This window comes from Nematolebias whitei, chromosome 5 (assembly GCF_014905685.2).
Source record: "Nematolebias whitei isolate Nwh7 chromosome 5, NemWhi1, whole genome shotgun sequence".
Classification (NCBI taxonomy): domain Eukaryota; kingdom Metazoa; phylum Chordata; class Actinopteri; order Cyprinodontiformes; family Rivulidae; genus Nematolebias; species Nematolebias whitei.
The window spans coordinates 47,102,682-47,109,211 of record NC_056502.1 but is presented as its reverse complement, the minus strand read 5'-3'; the positions used below and the strand labels follow the sequence as shown (position 1 = coordinate 47,109,211).

General features: G+C 38.4%; 1 long non-coding RNA gene across 1 annotated transcript; it reads left to right on the top strand.

The window, feature by feature from the left end:
• The first annotated feature begins 358 nt into the window (after positions 1-358).
• On the top strand, positions 359-5,442 carry LOC119410283. Its single transcript, XR_005186831.1, has 4 exons — positions 359-518; positions 1,724-1,891; positions 2,795-2,856; positions 5,272-5,442. It is a non-coding gene; the product is annotated as an uncharacterized LOC119410283 (long non-coding RNA).
• Positions 5,443-6,530: the final 1,088 nt, after the last annotated feature.

The following is a 6,530-nucleotide window of genomic DNA, read 5'->3' as shown; positions in this document are numbered from 1 at the left end:
ATAGATCTTAATAAAAATGTATCAGTGACGGTGAGTTTTGCAAACGTGTCAGAAGAACATTTTATTAGTGTTAATGTTAACCCCTCCAACAATATTTAAATACACTGTGTTCAGCTTTAATGGCTGTACTCCTAAGATTTACAGAGGAAAAAATCGTGAGAATGAGTTTAGTATTCAGCTATGACTGATTAAACTCGTAGATACTTCATTGCTCCTGTCAAACAGGTTACACTGAGTGGAGTGGTCGACCGTTCCAAGATGGCGGCCCTACGGCAGTCAATGCTGTATTTAGTGTTCATATATGATATCTATGTGCGTACCTCTGCGTATTGACGTACGCGGCAGTAAGGTTTGTGTTGATGACGTGTAACCGGAAGGCTTTCTGAACTGTAGCTAGCTTTAGCATAACTCTCCCTAAACGCTCACGCTTGTTCTTTACAGTTCAGTATGACATCTGCAGATTTATTACCTAGCTGTCTGATAAAACACAACATAAGATAAAAAGACCAACAGCACAGGTAAATGAATTGAACTGGAATATGATGAGAGGTAACTGGCGTTAGCTGCGCTGTAGCATACACAGTTAGTTTAGCAACTTTATGTTGACGTTCACTCATAGAAAACTAGACTATTAGTCTGTCATTATTATATGAGTTATTAAAGTAATCTAAGGCCTATGTGGTGTCGGGCTGTAAATGCTCAAGTATGAATAAATAATGTGTCTGTGAGTCAGAGTTGTAGAGACTGACAGGCAGCAGTTAGAGAAGCTATCCATCCATTGTGTAATTCAGACCCAGAGTTTACTGAAAAATGTGATTGTTTAGATTATTTTTACAAGTTTGCCTTTACATCATATTTTTATGAAAGCGAAATCGGTCCAGTCAGAAAAAAAGAGGATTTATTTTTGTATTTAATTTCGATATTGTCAGTGTTAACAAAAACCTTAACAAGCAGTAATACGTATACATCAATCAACCTTTATTTATAAAGGTAAATCCCATTGAGCCTCGAGGACTCATTTACAAGAGAGACCTGAAAATATATATGTATACTGAAGAGTATTGTCTTCTAAATACTTATAGAATATTTAGTGGTCTAGGCTGCCGCATTGTTTTACTGGAGAACAATAATGTAATCTAATTTCAGTAGTTTTTCAGGTGCATGGAGACAGTTTTTATGTGTTCAAGACTCTTATTGTGGAGGACTGAAGAGTTGTGTGAGTTTGGTTGCAGGAACAACAAAGCCAGTCTCTTGACTACTTCTACTAAAATATTACATGTTATTTTGTAGTTAACCAAGAAAAATAGCACCATAACAATCCTATACAAAAATAATTACAAATAAAATAAATATAGTCACTTAGACCAGTGAAGTTTACTTCTGTTGGTGTGAAGCCCCAACTAAAGTCACCAAGTCAGTATACAGAGCAAACGCTTGGCGTGGTAGTAACTAAGAGTTGGCCACAATAATATTCTGACAGCTAACTGATCACACAAGATAGTTTGTAACTTTTCTTTAATTTATTTACCAAAACGGTAAAAGTTTGCTCAGTTCTCTTTGATGTTGAGCATTTATCTAAATAATTTGTCAACAAAATATCTTCAGTATTTCTGATCTTGGTTCTGTAATCTGTTAATTGGGTAGTGAGTTGATTAACCAGATTTTTTCTGTAAATTCACTGCAGATGAGAGGTTAAGAAACACTAACAGTATGTTTTTAACAGGTTTGGGTTATTACAGCCATTTGATCAAGAGCGATGGGTAAGAGGAGGGTGCCGGATCTGTACAGAGCCCCCTTTCCACTGTACACCGTTAAAGTGGACCCTGCTACAGGGCTGGTGATCACAGCCGGAGGAGGGGGGGCGTCGAAGACTGGCATAAAGAATGCTGTGGTAAGATGATCAGGATCTTTAATGTGATGTTGTCCTGAAGTTTTTGCAGCATTTTGTTGTTTAAAAATAGAGATGTCCCGTCTTCTCATCGGTCCGTGTACATTCAGGCAGTTCATTTTTTCGTTTGAAACAAAAAATTAAAAAACAAAAACACACTTATTTGTTTTCCGTTTATTAAACCAAAATGAAAAATCAGATAAGTACACACTCTGAATTGAGAAAGCTTCTCGGATGAGAAGTTAAACGTCTTCTGTTACAAATAAAGTTGAGTTGTTTTTGTATTGAACGTTTATGAATTGTGTGCACACGTTTGGACGCTCCCATAGACTTCTTGCAAGAATGGAATGCAGAAGTCACGTGGGTCATGCAGCGACTCTGGTTCCAAATAGTTCCAAACAGTAGCGGGTCCAGCATTGAACGTAGTTCATTCTCCATGTTTCTGAAGTGTTTTCTCTGGTAAGTTGATGAAAATACAACACTTTTTTGCCATTGTGAAGCCTTAGCTGAATGTTCTGTACCACAATTTATCAACATTAATACTTCATGTCGCCAGTTTTAGTTAATTAAACATGTTAACTTGCTAGTTGTGTATTAGCTGTTATTATTAGCCATTTTTCTGCGAGACTGATGTGGTTAATTTAGTTCAAGTTATAGATCCTTTGTCAAAGACTGCAGCTTACTGTTTTTACCAGCTGTTTTTACTGTTTTTATTAATGAGTTGTTATTATTTTTGTTTTATATTAAGCCTTTATTTCTTTATTGTTGTACAGCACTTTGTGATTGTATCTATGATAAGTGCTATATAAATAAAGTTTACTTACTTACTTACTAGCATAAATGGGGACATTGTCATTTAAGAAAAACATGATCGTGGAGATGAGCCATTTTTTAAATGTTTTCCAGGTAAACCACAGGAGAATGACTAGTGAACTGCTGAAGAATGTTGCATTCAGAGTATCACAAAGGTAACTATCTAATTTTCTGTCTTCTCTTAAACAATAATAGCTGAATAAAAATGAAATCAAATTAAAATTAAATAGTTTTATATTGTTAGTTTAGCGTATGGTAATCATGGGTCAAGTTGAAATGAGAATCTCTTCAAGACAGAAAAAAAAATGTCTTAAAAAGTAAATCTGGTCCTCTGGATGTTAAAAAAACAAAACAAAATGTTGTAGAAACGTTTCGTCTTTCATCCGAAAGACTTCCTCAGTCTGTGGAGCTGTATTCAGCTCAGTCTTATAAATAGCACCTTCTCAGAGTGGATCAGCCAGTTTTGCTGCTGACAACCAAAACCAGCTGCTCACATGATCAAGGAGGACCATCAGCCTGACGATGGATCATTAGCACACTGATGGCTGTTTACTATTCACAGGGGGCTGAGTGATACTAGCAGTAACAGCATTGTAAGAGGGGAACAGTTGAACACGGAGGCCTCCATCCCTGTTTAATGATGGACAATTTCTTTTCACAAAGATGGCTACTTACACAATCCTAATGATTTGTTTATTTTTCCAGAGATGCTGAGTTTAAATTTAAAGAGGCTCAAATCACCACTGAAACCAGTTCATATTTACAATTTACTTTTAAACACTTTGTGATTTATAAGTGTGTTCTGTCAAAGAAAAATGTTATTCAGTGGCAAGAAACTGCCAAGGGATGGTAGAAAGTCTTATAAGGGGCCGTTTACACGGCACGTATTTTGAGTGCATCCGCAGCTTTCCTCTCTGTGGTTCTGCTGATCATTTACACGACACCAGTGGCCCCCCCTCTTTGAATCCTGAGGTTTCTGAACCCACCTTCCAGAGTGGAGGTTTTTCGCTGACTCCTCGCTGATAATGTAAACATCTCCCGCTGAGGCTTTGTGTTAAACCACATGCGCACACGCGCTATATTTCTATCAACATGGCGGCGGACACACTGCTTTCAGAACTACAACTGATGGAATATATTTTTTATCTCGTAGTTAATCTACGTCAGATTCCAGGTGCTGTGACCGACATCTGTGTTGGAAGAGACAGTCTGATCCAGTTCTAATGTCGCTGTTTATAGAACGTGGCACGCACACACGTCGCGCTGCACTATAACATAAATGTGCTAAATAACAACAGTTTAATAATAATAAACCGTATTTATGTTGGTGTGAGAGATATAATGAAGCTCTAAGCTAAATGAAGCTATCTGGACATTATGTAATTCAAATTTAAAATGATGCTAAACATATAGCGTGAACACTAAAGTTGAAAATGAAGACATCAGGTTTAATTTTTATTTATTTATTCAACACCACAAACTGTATGTCACACAAACACTGATAATTAAACTGAACACACTATTAAAAACAAGTTAACTGTAAACTACGTTAATGAACAGCTGGACTCTTGTTTTCATCCGGTATGGAAGTCCCACGTTGTTCATCTGCCTCGTTCAGGCTGTCACTCCTTTGATTAATGCAGCTTAAAACATTGAATGGATTGAATAAAACAACTGAGGGGAATTTTAAATAAATAGTTCATCCAACAGCTCTCTTCAACATCCTCCTGCGCTACACCTGGGCCGAGCCTCGTTCAGAACCCATCCACCTGGTGGAAGGACAGCTCCTTCTTCTTTCACGAAAAAAGAAAAACTCAGTTGGTTGTTTTGTAACCAAAGTAAACACAAACTAACATTATTAAGAACGTTGATTTACCTGCTGTAAAACAGCTACTGATTATCACGGAGTAAATCCGACATCGTCGACTCGGTTCTGGTCCACTCAGCGACCGGTGTGGAGCTGTTAGATGAAGCGGTCCCGCCTGGCTTCAAATCTGTCGACTCTTATCCACAATCCAGCCAAAATCCAGCTTTATCTTGTTGTTAAATTGTTGTTAGCTGAGCTTTTTAGCTCATAGGAAAGGCGCGTGCCGCATGCACATTAGGTGAAGGTACAAAATTCACAGCGCCATCTAATGACCCGGCATGATAACTACAGCGGATTCGGGAGAGCGGGGGGATTCCTCCGGATGCATGTAAACCCAAAATCTGTCCGTGTCAACGCGGATCTTTTTCTCTAATTAACATACGAAAAAACCTACGTTTTCCCTCATCGTGTCCGTGTAAATAGGGCCTAAGTCTTATAACTTATGCAGAATCAGTGAAATTAAATAAGGAGTTTGGTGGGGGCTTGTTGTTGTACAAGATACTGTTCGTTTTTTCTTCATGTTTTTTTGTCTGGCTTTTATTTCCAAGATGCTCAGCACTGGGCAGAACTGTTCAACTTTCATTGAAGATATGTTTTGCTGCTATTCTTAGTCTCAGCCTGATGAAACTGCTGGTTATTTTTCTTTACACATCATGACATGAAGGAAGCATGCTTTCTAATAGACTTGATTCTCTCCCTACAGTATCCATGGTGTTGGGGAGCTCCATGAAAGATTGACCGGTCCTTGTTCTGAAAAGCTTTTCAACTTTCTGGACCAGACTGAAGGCTTCTGTATTTTCTGAGGTCTAAGGTCAACGCAGCCGTCTACCAGGAAGTTTTAGAGAACTTCATGCTTCTTGCTGCTGACCAACTTTATGGAGATTCAGATTTTATTTTCCAACAGGACTTGGCACCTGCACACAGTGCCAAACCTACCAACACCTGGTTTAAGGACCATGGTATCCCTGTTCTTAATTGGTCAACAAACTCACCTGACCTTAACCCCATAGAAAATCTATGGGGTATTGTGAAGAGGAAGATATGATACACCAGACCCAACAATTCAGAAGAGCTGAAGGCCACTATCAGAACAACCTGGGCTCATAACACCTGAGCAGTGCCACAGACTGATTGACTCCATGCCACGCCGCACTGATGCAGTACTCCAGGCAAAAGGAGCAACAACTAAGTATTGATGCTGTACATGCTCATACTTTTCATGCTCATACTTTTCACTTTTTTCAGTTCATACTTTTTTCAGCCAACATTTCTAAAAATCCTTTTTTTTAAATTGGTCTTAAATAATAATCTATTTTTCTGAGATACTGAATTTGGGGTTTGATTAGTTGTAAATTATAATCATCAACATTTAAAGAAATAAACAGTTGAAATATATCAGTCCGTGTGTAATGAATGAATATAATATACAAGTTTCACTTTTTGAATGGAATTACTGAAATAAATCAACTTTTTCATGATGTTCTAATTTTATGACCAGCACCAGCAGTATGTCTTCTATTCTGGCTTTTTTTGTAATTCTTATAAAGAAGTTGAAGGGAGTTTTGTTCTTTTTTTTTTGGTTTGTTTTATTCGTTTGTTTGTTTGTGTGGGCAGCACGATGACACAACTGAGAGCTGCTTCCTCTCAGCGAGCAGGTCCCTGGTTCAAATCCCGGTCCGAGGGCCTTTCTGGATGGAGTTTGCATTTTTTCTCAGTGCATGCGTGGGTTTTCACCGGGTACTCCAGTTTCCTCCCACAGACCAAAAACAAGTTAGGCTGAAAGGTAACTCATCTCTATGTGTCCCTGTGATGGACTTGCGAACTGTCCAGGGTGTACCTCGCACAGTGACTGCTGGACATGGGCACCGGTGACTCCCGTGACCCAAAATGGAAGAAGTGGGTAAAAGATATGCTGGTGAAGATACTCAGTCATCCAGGACATGATGAATTCAAAAAACGTTC